Below are 19277 nucleotides of genomic sequence, written 5' to 3' on the forward strand. Positions count from 1 at the left end.
GTAGGCTGCAGAGATAACTGGGGCCTTGTGTTGAACACTGGCTTCCTGCTTTGATGTTGAAAGTGTGATGGCATATTTTTGCAGACTGTTCAGTGTTTTTAAAATGAGCACATTGATGAAGAGGTATACCTGCATGCATCATAAGTTTTTTGTGTAGCTAAATAAATGGTCTCTGGGTACAACTGAAAGTTAAGCTTTTTGCCAATTTGTAAAAAGTCAACAATTTTTTCCAAGTGGTGCCAGGGAGTGAGTCCGTTATTTGTTCTTACTTATCAGATTTGCTGCCCCTTGGTGTTGTGGAGACAATAATTTTTCATGTGTTTTATTTTGAAATATAATTTGTGTGAGATAAATTATCAAAAGCTGCACTAAACAATTTTGTCTGGACAAACATCTTCCATTGTTTGAGTTGTTTTAAAATACGCTAAACTCTATTCAGTTGGGAAGGGGGTGGGAAAGGAGGAGGATACAAGAAAGGAATTTTGAACATGAACTGTGCATACAAACTGTTTCTAGCTGATCTAATCCAGTAGTTATTTTTACTGATAAATGTACTCTGGTGTACAATGCAAGCAAGGCTGTAAGGGGATTTTCACCGACCAGCTATTAAAATTTTCAAAAGCTATAGGAAAGAAAATGTATTTCTTGGAAGTGTTGCTAGTTTATAATTTACAAAACCAAATACTGTAATCAAGTTAAATAATTTAGACACTGTCCAGTTTTGATGTCTGCCCCACTGCCTCCCCTGCTCCCATATCTGGGGATAGATATTAAAGCTGTATAGATTTAAGCTAGGATGTAGAGGAAGGTGACGAGTAAAAGCTAAACTTGTATCTTAGTTACGAGGATGGGTGAGTGTCGGTGATCTTCATGTTGGAGAAATGCTTGATTTGGGGATATGGTCAAGGGTTATGAAAGGACTGCATCTAAAAGATTTGACTGTTACTTGTAATGTAGGACATGATGGCTTGCCTGGAAAATAAGTAGGCGGGTTAGATGCCAAATCTAGGATGCCACGAGTGCAGTACTGAGGGAGCGCTGCACTGTCAGAGGTGCTGTCATTCGGGTGAGATGTTAAATCGAAGCCCCATCGGCCTGCGCGGGCGGATGTAAAAGATCCCATGGCACTATTTTCGAAGAAGAGCAGGGGGGAATTATCCTTGGTGTCCTGGCCAATATCCTCAATCAACATCACAAAAAAAAACAGCTTATCTTGTCATTATCACATTGCTGTTTGTGGGAGCTTGCTGTGTGTATACTGGCTGCCATGTTGCCTGTGTTACGACAAGTGACTACATTCCAATTAAGTACTTTATTGGCTGTAATATGTTTTGAGACATCTGGTGGACGTGACAAAGTGTTTCACAAATATAAGTTTTTTTTCTCTCCTGTGCTTGTTTACCTTTGTAACAAGTTACCCCTGCTCTGTTAAGAAAGGACTTGACAAGTGGATGAAGGTGAAGGAAGTTGACTTAGATGAAGCAAGAATAGTTAATCCTGCAGCATTTCAAATGCAGCCAAATATGGAGCAATTTATTATGGAGTTGAGATTTTGTGGGAGTAAAGAGCCTATGGAAAAAAAAAATCATGAATGGGGAGTAAGAAAAAATGCTATTTATCTAGAATACTGAATATAAGTTCCATCACATGATTATTGGCTCAGTCACAAGATCCATTTGACATTTCTTGCACCCAGTCGGCAAGACAGCACAGTTCTAATTCCTACGAACAAATCTAACTGTCATAATTGACAAAGTACCACATGAGATGGCATAAGGATGCAAAGAGCAACAAGACCAATTTTACAACTTGTAATTTTTGGAGAGTCTCAAAAGTTCAACCTGAGCAGAACTGTGGACTATGTTTCTTGGGTGTGTTTAGTATTTATTTATTTTGTTTATGGGCTGTCGGTGCTGCCAGCAAGGCTAGCATTTATTGCCAATCTTTTGTGGTGTGCCACCACCTTAAGCTGCAGCTTATGTGGTGAAGATACTTCCACAGTGCTGTTAGGGAGGGAGTTCCTGGATTTTGACCCAGTGATGATCCAGAACAGCCAAAATATTTCCAAATCATGATGGTGTCATGTATCCTACTCCTATAGTCAAGCACCTCTTCCATTTGTACCATAGTGTCTGCCTGGCTTAATACTTTTTAACACACATTATACCACCGGTTAAAATCCAGAGAAAGAAAGAGTCCTACAATAGCGCCATGCTGCACTTGTGCCTAGATTCCTGAACAGCCACTTCTGATGATCAGTTAAATTGTTGTTTGATTTAACACATGTAATCCCCATTCTCTTGCATGTCACTTCCTTCCCCTCGTTTTCCCCCTCCTCCATGAATATCCACCAAGATCTCTGCAGCAAACCCCACCTTCAAATGTAAGTTACAATTGTCATTACTGCTGCTCAGCTGCAGTAATAGAGCCAAGTATCTCCAGCAGAACCATGGTTCAAATGGAAGGGGTTGGCAGCATACCATTTGTATACGATAGCTGTATAACCTTTGGTTTTGACTCCCCGATGCACATGGCTTCCTGTTGTACTTCTGTTGATAACTGGGCTCCTTCTGTTGATAATATTTTTCTGCTGTTACTGATCTTGGATACTGCCTCCAATGTGCTGCTAACCGTGAGATTGTGAGTGAAGCACTGACCAGCAGCCGTGCGGTACAAAATTCAACATCTCCCCTGGGTCAACTGCCTTTAGCTTCTGTCAATCTTTAATGAAGTTAAACTCATAGGTGGCAAAAAGGTTTTTTTCTTTTGTAAATCTTCCACCAGGTTTAAGGATTGCAATCTGTTTGACATCTCTGACTATCTGAGGACTTGTCTGTTTAATGATGCCAACAAACCCGCCCACAGAGTTGCACTAAAATAAAAATAAAGTGCTGGGAATACTCAACAGATCTGGCAGATGCTGTGGAGAGAGAAACAGAACTAAAGTTCTGAATCGAAAATGACTCTTCAGAACTGAAAGAAGGTTGAAATGCAAGTTGCAATTTTTGGTAATTAATGTAGAAAGGCATCAACATTACTTTGGTGTGATCCATATGAAAGTCAGTTAAAAGGGTGTGTGCTGTCTTGCAATAGGAGAGTGATTTTTCTTCAAAAAACATTCAAAACAGAAGTCTGGATTATGTTGCACATTTTACTTGTGTCAAACTTTTATATCTGGACGGACTGCATCTTTTGGGGAGGTTTGCAGCAAAGCCCCAATATCTGGATGTGGGCTGTAGTAGCAGGATTCATGTATTTAGCTTTAGCAACATAACTTGTGATCCTTTTTTCCATTTGATCACACTAGCCCTAACCTATGATATCCTATATTGTACTATATAACCAGTGGATCTTTTCAGTGACTGATCTTAAATAATGTATGGATAAAACTAGCTATCATGTTTTTTTAAATTTGTTGGTTTCACTTAAAAATGGCCCATTGACAGTGAACGCCAGAAACTGCTAAACAAGTACTGGCAGTCTCGAGGACATACTTACTGATGTTAAATGGTAAACCAACAACAACTTATATAGTGCCATTTGATGTAGTAAAATATCCCAAGTTGCTTCAGAGGAGCATTATAAGTCAACATAAATATTAGGACAAATAACCAAAAGGTTGGTCAAAGAGGTAGGTTTTAAGGAATGTCTTGAACATGGAGAGAGGCAGAGAGATTTAGGGAGAGAGTTCTAAAGCTGAGGCCTAGATAGCTGGTGGAACAGCTGATAGTGGTGGGGATGAAAGAAATCAGGGTTGCGCAAGATTACAGGCCATCTTAGAAATTAGACCTATTCATTTGGAACCACTACTGTTGTCTTGACCTTGTTGATGAGGAGCTGTTGTTTTAAGAAAGCTTTCATTTACAGTGCCTTAACTTTCAGAATTCCCTAAAGGTACTTCATATGCAGTTCGTTATTTTGTAGCTTTAGAAAAATTAGACTATTCCCATTAAATGTAACATTGAGTTAAATGAATTGATATCTTTAAATGGTTAAATCGAAAAAATGCCACTAGTACATAGATGTTCTTATTTGGCTTTTGTCTTCAATTTGGAAATAAACAAAGCTACTGACAAGTGGTTGCATTATTTCTGTTCCTCTTTGGAAGATTCCTCAATGAATAATTGATCCGTATGGATTTGCAAGGGTTCCAGAATCAGTACTGAGTTCACAACCCCTTAATCCCCACCTCTCCCCTCTCCAAAATGTTTAAGAGGAAATCACAGTACGACTGTATCAGCCTCTCCTGGTACTGGCTCAAAGGCACCATTAGCAAAAGTCTGAGTAAAGCTACTTCCTGTACTTTCAGGCTGGAAATATTTTGAGAGGGGTGGGAAAACAAATTCTGAAGGAGAGTGTCTCCCAGAAAAAACCAGGATGCACTAATTAGAAGTTTGTAACAAGTATCTACTAGTCACATCTCTTGTCTGTTGTAAAGACTTCATTTTATAAGCCTGTGTTTGCTTGTTGGGCATTTTGGGAAGCTGCCAGATGCATCTAATTTATGTTATTACCTCATCACTTTTTTAAAGACTAGAAGGTCAAAAACCTTATGATTTTATAACTTTTGTGACATCGACAGCCTGCACATCTTTACCTATCACTGAAACTTACATTTTTATGATGCCTTTAATATTGAAAAAAATCCCAGTTGCCTCAGAGACTAAATAAGACAAAAATGGATGCTGAGCTAGAGGAGATGTTAGGAGGATAATCAAAAGCCTGGTCAGAGATGAGTTTTAAGAGATGAGGGAGGGGTAGGCTATAGATAGTTGAAGGCATTTGCCAGTGGTGTAGTGAGGAGGAGAGATGGGGCAGTGGTGGTGGTGGTGGGGGGTGATTGTGGAGATTCACAAAGGCCTCTTTCCAGAAAGTTTATGGAGGGGTGAACTATGAAAGGATTTAAAAATGAGGATGAGAATTTTCAATTGGAGATGTTTTTTTTTCACAGTCACACAAGTTTAATTGGAGATGTTAGTGGACCAGGTGCCAATATATGTCAACAAGATTAGGGATGATGAGTCAGTGGGACTTTGCAGGCTGCATATGAGCTGCAGAGTTTTGGGTCAGCTGAAGTTTATGCAGAATGGAAGTCAGCCAGCAGAGCATTTGGAGTTGGAAGATAAACTGGGATCGAATAGTTCACTGAAGTATTGCAGTGAATGGAGAGGCGATGGAATAAATGGCAAGACTGTGGAGTTTGTGGTGTAGGCCGAAAATGATGAATTCAGACTTCCTAATGTTTAACTGAAGGATTATCTAAAAGAGGATGAGTCAAGGTTGTAGGTTCAAGTCCCACTCTAGGATTTGAGTAGAAAAATACAGGCTGAAAATCCATTGCAGTACTGAGGGAATGCTGCAGTTTCAGAGGTGTTAACTTTCGGATGAGACCATTAACCCAAGGCCTCTTCCCTCTCCGGCAAGTGTAAAAGATCCCATGACACTGCTCAAAGCAGAGCAGGATTATCCCTGGTGTCCTGGCCAATATTCATTCCTCAGTCCACATCATAAAAACAGATTATCTGGTTATTGTCATGTTCCTTTCTGTGGGCGCTTGCTGTATAAAGTTGGCTGCCATGTTTCCTATATTATTCAAAAATTCTTAATTCTTAACTGTAAGGTGTTGTGGGACATCTGGTAGTGATGAAAGGTGCTATATAAATGCAAGTCTTTTTTTAACCAAATGTCTTTAAGGTTGCATGAGGCATCATGGAGGAGCCAAGAATAGATCCTTGGGGGACTTTAGAAGTAATAGTGTGGGATCGAAAAGTCAAGCAAGTGCCTTTACTGAAGATACTCTGGCTGCAATTGGGTAAAAGTGGAACCAAGCAAGGACAATCCCACTGAGCTAGAGAATAGTGGAGATGAGTTGGAGCAGGATGATGTCAAAAGCCGCAGAGAGGATGATGAGAAATACTGTATCACGGTCACTGAGACTTATTTGTGACATCTAGTTAAAGCATTTCAGTGATGTGGCAAAGAAGGAAACTTAATTGGAGTGTTTCATTCAGTTGCAGGAATGGTGTATTGAGACGACCACATGTTTCAGGGCTTTGGATAGATTTGGGAGCTTGAAGATTGGGGCAGCTGTTTGTGTGGACAGAGGGGTTTTGGGTGGGCTTGTTCAGGCAGGATTCATGACGGTAGGTTTGAAATGGAGGGGTACAATAGCTCAGGTGAGGAAACCATTTATAATGCCAGCTTGCATGGGGGCCAGGAAGAAACATTTGGTCATCAACAATTTAATGGGGAGAATGGAGTCAAGAGGTAGGTCACATGGACACGATGAGCATACTGCTTTGAACTGAACACCTAAATTTTCTCGTGGCAGATTCTTGGAAAGACCAGCCCTGTAGTCATAAGATATCTTGAAAATTGACATCAGTATCATGGATTTTTTTGAAAATAATTGCATTTTTGATTAAAACCAAGGGGAGTGAAGAAGATCTTCTTCCTACATACGAACGTACAAAATAGGAGCAGAAGTAGGTCATTGGGATCCTTGTGCCTGCTCCGCCATTCATTAAGATCATGGCTGATTTGTTCGTGTTTCGAATTCCACATTCCCATATACCTCTGATAACCTTAAATTCTTATTAGACAAGGGAATAAATCTACCTCCGCCTTTAAAAATATTCAATGACACTGCCTTCTAAGGCAGAGTTCCAAAGTTGCACAACCCACTGAGAGAAAAAAATTCTCCTTATCTGTCCTAAAAGGGCAACCCCTAATTTTATAACAGTGCACCCCAGTTCTGGACTCACCCACAAGAGGAAACATCCTTTTCATGCCCACCTTGTCAATACCATTCAGGATCTTATAGACTTCAATCAAGTCACACCTCACTCTTCTAAACTCCAGTAGAAGCCAGTCCAGTCTGTCCAACCTTTCCTCATAAGACAACCCACTCATTCCAGGTATCAAACTAGTAAACCTCCTCTGAACCGCCTCCAACCCATTTGCATCCTTCCTTAAATAAGGAGACCAAAACTGCGAGCACTATTTGAGATGTGGTCTCACCAAAGCCATGTATAACTGAAGCGTAACATCCTTACTTTTATGTTCAATTCCTCTCGTAATAAAAGGTAGCATTCCATTAGCATTCTTAATTACTTGCTGTAGCTGCATACCAGCTTTTTGTGATTCATGCACCAGAACACCTAGATCCCTCTGCTGCTTGGAATTCTGCCGCTATACTCCGTTTTAACTAATACTCTGCTTTTTTATTCTTCCTGTCAAAGTGAACAATTTCACATTTATACTCTTACCTGCCACATGTTTGCCCACTCACTCAACTAATCTCTATCCATCGACAACATCCTTATGTCCTCTTCACAACATACTTTCCAATCTATCTTTTCCTACCAATCTAACTGGCCTATGGTTTCCTGTTTTCTGCCTCCCTTCCTCCCTTCTTGAACAGGGGTTATATTTGCTACTTTCCAGTCTGATGGAACCTTTCCAGAATCTAGTGAATTTTGGAAAATTAACACCAACATATCTTCTACGTCATTGGCCACCTCTTTTAAGACTCTAGGATGAAGTCCATCTGGACCCGGAGACTTGTCAGCCCACAGCTCCATCAGTTTACTCAAAACCGCTTCCCTAATTATTGTAATTTCACGAAGTTCCCCTCTCCCTTCCACCTCCTGATTTATAGCTATGACCAGAATTCTTGTGTATCCTTTATTGTGAAGCCAGAAGCAAAATATTTATTCATTTCATCCGCCATTTCCTTATTATCTGCTATTAACTCCCCATTGTCACTCTTTAGAGGACAAACACTGACTTCACTTACTCCTTTTCCTTTTTAAATACCTGTAGAAACCCTTGCTACCCTTTTTTACATTTTCTAGCTAGCTTCTTCTCATACTCTAATTTTTTTCTCCTCATTAACCTTTTAGTCATTCTCTGCCGTTCTTTATATTCTGACCAATCATCTAACCTGCCACTCATCTTTGCGCAGTTATATGCTTTTTCCTTAAATACTTTCCCTAACAACTTTAGTTAACCATGGTTGGTGGGTCCTCTGTTTAGAATTTTTCTTTATAGTAGGAATGTAGATATTCTGAAATATCCCCTTAAATGTCTGCCACTGCTTTTCTTTTGAACTACTCCCTAGCCTAGTATCCCAGTTCATTTCAGCTAGCTCAGCTCTCATGCCCACTTGGTTGCCCTTATTTAAGCTTAAAATACTAGTCTTAGACTCACTCTTACATCCAGTTTGAAAGGGAGAAAATTCAATCATATTGTGGTTGCTGCTACCTAGGGATGCCTTCACTTTGAGGTCATTAATTAATTCTGTCACATTACATAATACCAAGTCTAATATAACCTGCTCTCTGGTTGGTTACAGAACGTGTTGCTTCTCAAGAAACCATCTCAAAAGCATCCTATGAACTCTTCATCCAGGCTACTACTGCTGATCTGATTTTTCCAGTTTATATGTAGATTAAAATCACCCATGATTATTGCTGTCCCTTTATCACAAACACCCAATATTTCTTCTTGTATACCTTGCCCTAAATTGTGGTTACTATTCAGGAATCTGTAGACCACTCCTACCAGTGACTTCTTTCCCCTACTATTCCTCATCTCCACCTAAATCGATTCTACATACTTATCTCTTGAACCAAGATCGTTTCAACTATTGCATAAATGCCATCCTTGAGCAACAATGCTACCCCTCCATCTTTACCTAGCTTCCTATTCTTCTTGTGTGTCATAAACCCCTCAATATTCAGGACCCAATCCTCGTCATCCTGCAGCTACATCTCCGTAATGGCTATCAGGTCATATTTATTTACTTCAATGTGCGCCATCAATTCATTTACTTTGTTATGAATGCTATGCACATTCAAATACAGAGCTTTTAGTTTTGTAACATCTAGCCTTGACTATTGGTGTATTCTTAGGTTTTATCTCTCTGCCCATTCCATCTATTCTATGACCCTCATTTCTCGCATAACTATTACGACCTAATGCCTTGAATCTGCCCCTTGATTTGCCACATTTACCCAAGCTAGATCCTTCACCTTTCCTTGTTTAGTTTAAAGCCCTCTCTACTTCTCTAGTTATGCACTTCACAAGAACACTCGTCCCAGCACAGTTCAGGTATAGACCGTCCCAATGATGCAGCCTCCACTTTCCCCAGTACTGATGCCAGTGCCCCACAAACCAGAACCCACTTCTCCCACACCAGTTTTTGAGCCACGCATTCATCTCTCTAATCTTATTTGCCCAATGCCAATTTGTACGTAGCTCAGGTAATAATCCAGAGATTATTATCTTTGAGATTCTGCTTCTTAATTTGGTACTTAGCTTCTCAAATTGACTATGCCAAACCACCTTCTTTGTCCTGCCTAGTTGTTTGATACCCACATGGATCATGACAACTGGATCCTTTCCAGCCTTTTGCAGATGTCCTGAACCCTGGCACTGGGCAGGCAATACAGCCTTCTGGCCTCACTCTTGACTGCAGAGAACAGTCAATCCTCCTCACTTTACTGTCTGCTACTACCACTACATTCCTATTTGCCCCCCCCCCTCCCCCCACAAGCTTGAATGGCTTCTTGTGCCATGGCCAGCTTGCTCATCCACCTTGCTGACTTCACTTTCGTCCACACAGGTTGTGAGCATCTCAAACCTGTTTGACAATTGCAAAGTCTGAGGCTCCTCCGCTACTGTCTCCTGGTCACATTGCCTGCCTCACTTATAGTCACATCATCCTGTGCCTCACTGCTGCCCAAAACGGACGACCCTATTCTAAGAGGCGTGACTGTCTTCTGGAACAAAATGTCCAGATATTTCTCACCTTCCTCTATGTTGTGCAATGTCTGCAGTTTGGTTTCCAGATCAATAACCCTGATCTGGAATACCTCTAGCTGCCAAAGCCTCCCACATTCCACAGCTGCAACATAATAATCACCTTGCCATTGTTACTTAGGTTATTTAGTTATCTTAATTTAATTATTCAATTCACTTAGAATAATTCCTATATATATTACACCTCCTTCTCCCATGCACAGAATTGCCACGTGAGCCTAATTTGCTACTCACTCAGTCTCTGTCTCGTTCCAGTGTATTCGCCTGTCTCCTCACGTGCCCCTTTCTGATCTCTCTCCCTATCTCAGCAACATGGATCTATAAATTTCCACAGGTTGGAGCTTCAGGGGTAAATTGTCCTCTGCGATAATGTCCAATTTGGGCAGGGCTGAACAATCAGGCATTGAGCCATTTCACCAGCTTTCTATCAACAGACCCTACTTCTGGGATTGTCCTCCAGAAGTGATTTAATATGTAAATTGTAATATGTATTCCAAAAATATGGACTAATACATTCATATGGGCTAGTGCATTATAAAAAGCAATGTGCTTTCTCTTATTTGCGCCTTGCCAGCAAGGAACTTGTGTGTTTCTGGCATCCAGTGTGGCAATGTGGAGTGGAGGAGGGGGGTTAGATTGTAAATGGTGTTTTGCCCCGTGCACTTGGTGATTTTTTTTCTTCTTTAGACAAAGCAGTAAATTGAAAACTGCAGAAAATGACCTCCAGTCACACTATACTACGGCAAGGCACCATAGAAATTTCTTATCCCCCTCCCTGATTTTCTCCACCACCACCCCTTCACCTGACACCTACAGGTTAAGGTGGCCAACTTCAAGCTGAAGTTTTGCCACCATTGTGATGGACAAAACACAGCTCTGAGTCTATGTCTGAGTCTTGCAGATATCAGTTTTTAGGACTGCAGTGTGAAAAGGTGGGGGGGTGTCTGTTTAAAAAGGCATCAAAAATCTTGTATGGTTAAAAAAAAGTACCTAGAATTTGGTTCTTGCTTCCTGTACAAAATTAATAGCCAAGATGACATCAGATGCTGAATGCAAGATAATGCGAGACCAGTAAGGTGACATCGATCTAGGTGTGGAATATAATGTCTTTTTAAAAAATATGTATTTCCTTTGATCAGTGTAATATGTGTAATTTAAGGCTGCAATTGCTGCCATGATTCTAAACCGGATTGTGTTTAAAAAAAAATGAGGGTCCTGGCAACAGACGAACAATGTTGTGCACAGTACAGAGTGAATAGCCACCACTGACAGATGAGTTGGAGTAAGATGGTGTCTGCTCTTTAGTATGTATGGCAGTTATTTTACAGTATCAGTATCACAAAGGTCTGTTCTGTTGAGTAAATATAGTGACCCAGCCCCATTGCCATAATTTTTAAAGGGAGTCAGCAAATGTGCCTTGCCTGCAGGCTGCCCCCTATCCGTATATTTACATGAATGAAAAAGCATGGAGACTACAATCAGCAAATCCTTTTATTTCTAACCTTTTAACCAGTGGTTAAATGTGCTGTGTCATATCATACTGCACCCCACAAAGGTTCAATTGCCAATCGCTGTTGAATAAGCAAGTCTTGACTGTAATTAACCTCTGCCTCGGGACTAAGTGCTCATGGAACTGACCTATGTAACAAACTTTTAAAAAGAAAACAAGTTAGCATATTGCCCAAAATGGTCTACGTGTGTATAATTTAGTTGCTGGAAATGCACAGTAGATCAATTAACATTAATCATTTTCTTTCTTGCTACTGTGGAAATCTGACATTCTGTCATCATTAGCCTAGTTTTAGAATGTACTTGGATAAAAGAAGACTGTAAAGCATATGTTGCCAATCCCTAATTGCCCTTGAGCTGAGTAGCTTGCTAGGCCATTTCAGAGGGCAGTTAAGAGTCAACCACATTGCTGTGGATCTAGAGTCACTTATAGGACAGACCGAGTAAGGACAGCAGATTTCCTTCCCTAAAGGACGTTGGTGTTAGGGTTTTTCCGATAATTGATGATAGTCTCATGGTCACCATGACTGAGACTAGGTTTATATTCCAGACTTAGTAATTGAATTTAAAATTCCAGCACCTGCCATGGTAGAATTGGAACCCATGTCTCCCGGGCCTCTGGATTACTAGCCCAGTGACGTCACCATGTATGCAACCCGTCTCTAAAACTGGACAATGGAAGATGGTTTGGGGAAATGGGGTTTAAAAAAATTAGAACATGAGATAAGAAGCTGGGCTGTATCTGTCAATAACATTGTCACAGACTACTCAAATGTGGGAGTGAGTATCTTTGAGTAACTGAAGAGCCCGTTCTGTGGGGAGACAGCTGCTAACATGTTGATCAAAAGGTTAAAAATTATTTAATTTTTCTGAAGTATCACAAAAGGCAGAGCGTAACAGCTGGGAATGAGTTGAGATACAAAAGTGTTATCAGGTCCTGGGGAACAGATGGTGCCAAGGAAGTAGTGAAGATTTTGTTCTCAATTTGTTGCATAATCTAATACAAGTATTTGCACTGGCTGTATCTTTATTTTTATTTGTTAACCTGATGTTTTCTCCGTCATATCTCCCTCCCGAATTTCTGTTCACCTATGAACAAGGCCCTTGCCACCGTGAGCTAATGGGTGATTGTATCAGCATCGTGGCTTTGATGGAAACCTAGTTGAGGAGTGAAGACCACTTCCTGCCTCTCTCTACCTTTCATCAATTGCCTCGCCCAGACTGTAACACTGGCAGTGTGGCTGTTATCACCAAGTCACTCCTTGGCCTCTCAACTTAATCCTCTAACATTTTCTCCTAATTTGAGCATCTCATCTTGTTCCACTCCTCTCGTCTCTCATTTAAAATCCTCGTTCTCTACTGCCCAACCTAGTACCATGCCAAATCTCTGACTCAGATATCTTTACTGGTTTCTTCCTTCAACCTTTTTACTGAGTGACTACAATTTCAACCTCCACCTCTATTCATCATGTTCTCTCCCTCCATGTAAACTCTCCAATTCATATTCACAGCTACCCACTGACTACTCATCTCAAGTGGCCTTGCTGCTCCCATTGTATCAATCACAGATAAAGCCACTTCTGATTACTCTTTACCATTCCCTTTCCCAGCCCCTAATTCCTTCTGTATCTTTTCCTGGTAGAAAGCAGTCTCCCAATTCACTTACAACAGCACTTCAAAATCCCTGTCTGGCCATTGGCTCTTCATTCTCCACAAAATTTCTGCAGCTACCAATTTGCTCAAACACACCCTCACTGCCATCTTCAATGTCCTGGACCCCATTACTCACTCACCCTGGTCATTCCGCCGGTATGGCCCACATCTCCACTCCCTTATGTCCAAGAGACTCAACTTGAATTGGCATCTCAGACAACGGTTTTAACTATTCACCACTAGATCTGGCTGGACAATGTAAAGAGCTATTGAGTCCTGCACTCATCTGACAAAACTGCGTACCATTCCAATGCAAAGACCCCCAGTTTCTTTTCTCTATTGCAGACTATCTTCTGAAACACCTCTTCCTCATATGCATTGCGTGAGAAGCTCATGGACTTCCTTGCCACTAAGATCGAGACAGCCTGATCAACTGCCATTGCCACTTCTATCCCTTTCCCTAGTCCACTGGGCCAAATTTCCCCAAAAGCTCACCACTGTCTTACATCTGAACTCTCGTCTACCTCTAGTCTCCTTCCTGTTTTCCCATCGTGCCCTCTGAGCTCATCTTGACCATGAAACCCATCTGCTGCTCCCTTGACTCCATTCCAATTAAAGTGCTGACCATCCAACTTCCCTTCCTGGACCCTATGTTAGCTGAAATCATCAATGACTGTCTCTCCTCAGATACTGTCCCCTTCTTCTTCAAATCTGCCATCATCACCCCTCTCAAAAAAAAATACTCAACCCTCTGTCCTTGCAAACTGCTGCCTCATCTATAACCTTTCCTCCCAAATCTTTGAACATGTTGTCATCTCCCAAATCCATGCCCATCTTTCCCAGAACTCTTGAGTCCCACCAATCAGGTTTCCATCGTGGCTACAGTAATCTTATCTTTGTTGCAATCACACAGGATTGATAAATTATCCCTCTTTGTCATTCTTTACCTTTTCTGCAGCCTTTGCCATCATGAAGCACACTATCTTCCAATACTTTGCCACTGTCAGGCAGCTGAGTTGGACTGTACTTGGACTTCTCATAGCCAGAGAATCACCTGCATTGGCTTCTACTGCCGCTCCCACACCATTAACTCTGGCATCCCCCAAAGATCTATCTTTGGGCCCCTCCTATTTCTCACCCATGTGCTGCCCCTCAGTTACACAACCCAAAAACATAGCATTAGTTTACACTTGTGTGCCAATGACACAGCTCTAACTCACCACCACCTCTCCCGACTTCACCATTATCCCTAAATTGTCAGACTGCTTGTCCACCACCCATTGCTGGTTGAGCAGAAATATCTTCCAACTAAATATTGGGAAGACTAAAGCCATTATCTTCAATGCCCAACACAAATTCCATTCCCAACTCCATCTGTCTCCCTGGTGACCATCTGAAGCTAAACCAGACTGTTCACGTTCTTGGTGTCATATTTGACCTGGAGATGAGCTTCCAACCACATTTCCACACCATTGCTAAGATTGCCTATTTTCCACCTCCATAACTTGTCCTGACTCTGCCCCTGCCTTCACTTATCTGTTACTACAACCCTTGTTCATACCTTTTATTACCACTAGACGTGACACTTGTAATGCATCCTGGCCTGCCTCCCACATTCTACCTTCTGTAAACTTGAAATCATCCAAAACTCTGCCCATGACTGAATTTGCACCCAGCCCCATTTTCCCCTTACCACTATGTTTGCTGACCTTCATTGGATCCTGATTAAGCAATGCCTCGATTTTAAATTCTCATCCGTGTTTTCAAATACCCCCCATGATCTCACTCCTCACGATCCCTGTAATCTCCAGCCCCACAATCCTCCATGATATCTCTGCTCCTCCGATTCTGGTCTCTTGAGCATCTTGATTTTAATTGGCCAACTATTTAGTCTTTTGTTAGTACAGAACTTGAGTATTGCTGAAAAAAGAGACACGTCTAAGCTTTTTGTCTTGCACTCATCAGGACATTTTGCAAGAATACCAATATGAGGGGAAAAACAACAATTTATACTGTATGTGAAGAAAGTGCTGATTGGTTAGCAATTGTCATTACCATGGAGAATGCACCAGTGATGGTAACTGACAGTTAACTGCCAAGCATTGTTTAAAATTTAAACCCAGGAAGCTTGACCCTGATTGGTCAAGGCATTGCCCTGAGGAATGAGTCAGCGAATAGCTGTCACTTATTTTGTTTAGCTGAAACAGGCGCAATGTGTATACATGTTCTTTCTGTCTGCAAAGAAAAGGGCCCTGTGTATTAATATAAGTAGCTCCAGTACACACACTGCGAGCCTGACTGACAATCTTAAATTGGTAGCGTAACTCTTAGCACACTGAGGATTATTTAGCAAATGTTGTCCAACTGCGGAATCGCATATAATGCTGGATGCTGTGTTTTGACTTTTGCCAGCATGGGCTGGTTGGGTACGGTCTGTACCCTGCCCATTGTGAACAGCATCTGGGTCATGTTGATACGACCCACCAGTCTTTGGGATGTACAACCTACATACCTAGCATCGCACTGGAATTAATATACCACATTACTCATTTGTGTGACAGGGATAACATCTTTTTGGCTTGATGGCAGCATCCTGTTACTGGTGAATACCACTCGTGTTGCTATTGCATCGCCACAACATGAAACAACTAGCTTCACCTGTTGCTCAAATTCTTCAGATACCTTGCCCTTCCAGGGTAATCTGAGGTAGACTGGGCACTTTTCAGGGCCAAAAGCGATGGCCTTTGGCCCATTCATGAATTTACGTGACGTACAACATGAAATCAGGGTAGCCGTTTGGTGCGCCCTATTTCAGCATCAAGCTTGCATGGTCAGCAAATGACAATTTACAAGGTTGCTGATAAGATCAATCTTAAAGCAGTGAAACTGTAAGAACCTTAATGCGTGTATTGACCAGTGAAGGTAGGCTTGCAGTAGACCGAGGTAGAGAGCCCCTGCAGATTTCTCAACTAGTACGTCAAGGGAGGGGAGCCCATTTGACTGCCCCATTTCAAAGGTGAATTGGTGGCTGTGCCTTCAGCTGCCAAGGCTTAAGAAATTCCCACACCAAAACCTTTCTATCCCTTTTCCTCTTTCCTCTTTTAAGACACTCCTTAAAACTTAAACATCTGCTCTAAGATTTCTTTGTGGCTCGGTATCATTGTTTATTTTATAATGCTCCTTTGAAGCTCCTTTGGGGTGTTTTATGTTAAAGATGCTATATAAATATAAGTTTTGGCAATGTTCCAAGAGATCACATTTAGTTTTATATTTGTAACTTTTGTTTTAGAGAAAATGAATCGATGCCAGACCATAATGCTGGATGCAATAATAAATAAAAACAGAAAATGCTGGAAAAACTCAGGTCTGACAGCAACTGTGGAGACAGAAACAGTTAACGTTTTTGAGTCCATATGACACTACTTCAGAGCTGGATGCTTCTGACCTGCAGCCTGAAACTTGCAACCTGCACACTTTGCTCGCAAATAATTTAATTCTGATTTCCCCAAGGTCCTGCCTACTTGACAATTAAGCATATGCCCTTAAAGGGTCACAGTTCCACTTTAGTAATAGAATAATACATTGTGCATTACACACTACAAAGCTTCTGTCGTTGTAAAACAATGTATTATCTGTCTTTGTAGGGTGCAAAGCCCAGAGATCCGTAAGTATTTGTTGCAGTACACCTCCATGTGCTTTGTTCAGTTGGGATCTATCTTATACCATCAAACGGATGTTTCCTGGTATTCTAATTCTGACCTTGAGATAACCTGAGGACATTGCTGAGAAAATGAGTAAACCACGCACCTACCAGTCTAGAGCAGCCTTTGATAATTAATCTCTAATTTACTTCAGGACCAATTTAGACACTTTTCTATTACAGTGAACACCTGAGCACCAGCCTTAAGGGGACAGTCCAGATTAGCATTTAAACTTTACAATTGTGCTCCAGACTTCTGACCATGAACAATGATGAGCGATCAGCTGGCAATGTTCTGCAAAGACAGTTGCTGTTTTTGAGTCAGCTTAATAGTCATAGTAACAACACAACCATGGTATCTTTCTACAAATCTCATAGCCGTCAGAACAACCACAATTACTGTTGGCCAGTGTATGAATGATTAGGATTTAGATTAATGCTAATAAAGGCAGGCTTGGAAGGGACAGAAATTTGGCAGGTTAACGACTTTGTAGTAATAATGACAACCTGCAAAACACACACTACCATTGGACTTCAATCAGTGTTAATGTTGTAAGCCATCTGTTTCATCGGGGGCCCCAACCATTTGAAGGCTCCCTGCCTCTCCTGTGTTTCCAACAAAACAGCTGTTGCACCTGTATCATTACCGGTCCTGCTGCGACTTCACTTGCTCTCCAGCTGTGATACAATCGTTTTCAATGTTTGTCTTGTGCGACGACAAGAGGGCAACTTAAAAGTAGTGGTATAGCAAAAGCCTTGGGGTGGATGGAGATGGACCGTGTTGTAGCACAGGAAAAGAATACAGCCTGGTCCTTACCTGTGACCCATGAGCAATACCACCAGAGAGACACTTGTTTTCCAAAACGTATGACAGGTTGTGCTATATTGCTTGGTTATGCAAAATGGATTGTATTAGGATAGTTAGTTCCTCAGGCTTGGACCCCATGGTAGTGAAATGAGTTTTGATTTCTCTCTATGATTTCTACCATTTTGTGTGCCCTCATTATTAGTGGGGTACACAGAGGGAGAAGAAAAATTGGGCTTTATATATCTTATAGCAACCAGTTACAGATTCATATGACTGAAATCACCTCCTGTTCCTCTTATTTTTAAGTTGTTTCATTAACTTGAACTTGATATTTTTTCCCCACCTTCCATTCCAGTGAGAACTTTCAGGAATTCCTTTTGCTATTCCCCGGAAGTTGAAACATGCGTAAAGAGCATAACTAGAGACCATCACTATAAGATAGACACCAAGAAATCCAATAGAGAATTCCAAAGGAATGTCCTTACCCAAAGAATGGTGAGAATGTGGAATTTGCTGCCAAAGGGAGTGGATGAAGCGAATAGTATTGATGTATTCAAGGGGGAGCTGGATAAGCATATTAAGGAAAAGGGAAGAAATGGTTATGGTGACAGAAATAGGTGAGGCAAGAGGGGAGGAAGCTGGAATGGAGCATAAACACTGATCGGGACTGGTTGGGCCAAATGACCTGTTTTTGTGTCATGTGTCCTATATAACCCTATGTTGCATTTATGTCACTTAATTTTTCACTTTCCTGCTATGTACCTACATTTCCTGCATGAGGCAGACAAAGCATGTGGTCATGGTTGTTTCCATAGCTAGCTTTTCCTGGAACAGGCTGCTAACCTATCGCCAGAGGCTATAGCTTGAGGGATGCCACTCCATACCTAGCATTGCTGACCATGCTCTCCTGCTCTTACTGGCTGCCATAGGCACATTGGAAGAATTTACAGATTGGTAATCAACCTGATTGGCCATGTTATGAAGTTACCTTCCTTGGCCACCAAGTCTTGGAGTGGAAATCGAACCCAGAGCTTCTGGCTCAGAAGCAAGGATGCTACCCACCACACACAAACCCCCCCTCCCTTGCTATGTATACAGTGGGTGTAACTACCTGAATCATGAGTCATCCTAGGCATCAAAAGTGGGTGGCACTTGAGGGAAAACCTGGCAACATTTGCTGCAATGCTTTTTTTTTATTGTCACAACACTTATGTGAGATGTGAGACTTTCCCAGTTTAGTGCTTTGTAAGGGTAAAACGTTTGTAGGTAAAAACATGTGGAGTTTCACCAACCTGTTGGTGTCCATGACAAGAGTTTGATCATAACAGTATAATTCTTAGTCTTTCAGTGCAGCCAAGGGCAGGTGGGAACATAGGAGCAGAAGTATATCATTTAGCGCCACCCCCAGCCCGAGCTTGTTCCATCGTTCAATTAGATCTTGGCTGATCTGTATCTAAACTTGACTATACAGCTTTGTTCTATAATCATTAATACCCTAGCCTAACAAAAATCCATCCAGCTGTTTTGATATTTTCAATTGACCTAGCCTCAATAGCTTTTTGGAAGCAAATTCCAGATTTCCACCACCCTTTGTGTGCAGAAGTGCTTTCTGGCATAGTCCCCTGATTTGACTATCTCTAATTTTAAGATTATCCCCCCTTGTTGTAGACCCTTCCGTCAGAGGAAATAGTTCCTCTCTACTGTATCGCAACCTTTAATCATCTAGAAAATCTAAATTAGATCATCCCTTAATCTTATATACTCAAGGGAATACAAGCTTAG

General features: G+C 41.3%; 1 protein-coding gene across 1 annotated transcript in view; it reads left to right on the top strand.

The window, feature by feature from the left end:
* LOC121286989 (zinc finger and BTB domain-containing protein 7A-like) overlaps positions 1 to 19277 on the top strand; it is a 386990-nt gene that overhangs the window by 1214 nt on the left and 366499 nt on the right. The window lies entirely within an intron of this gene.

This window comes from Carcharodon carcharias, chromosome 14 (assembly GCF_017639515.1).
Source record: "Carcharodon carcharias isolate sCarCar2 chromosome 14, sCarCar2.pri, whole genome shotgun sequence".
NCBI lineage: Eukaryota > Metazoa > Chordata > Chondrichthyes > Lamniformes > Lamnidae > Carcharodon > Carcharodon carcharias.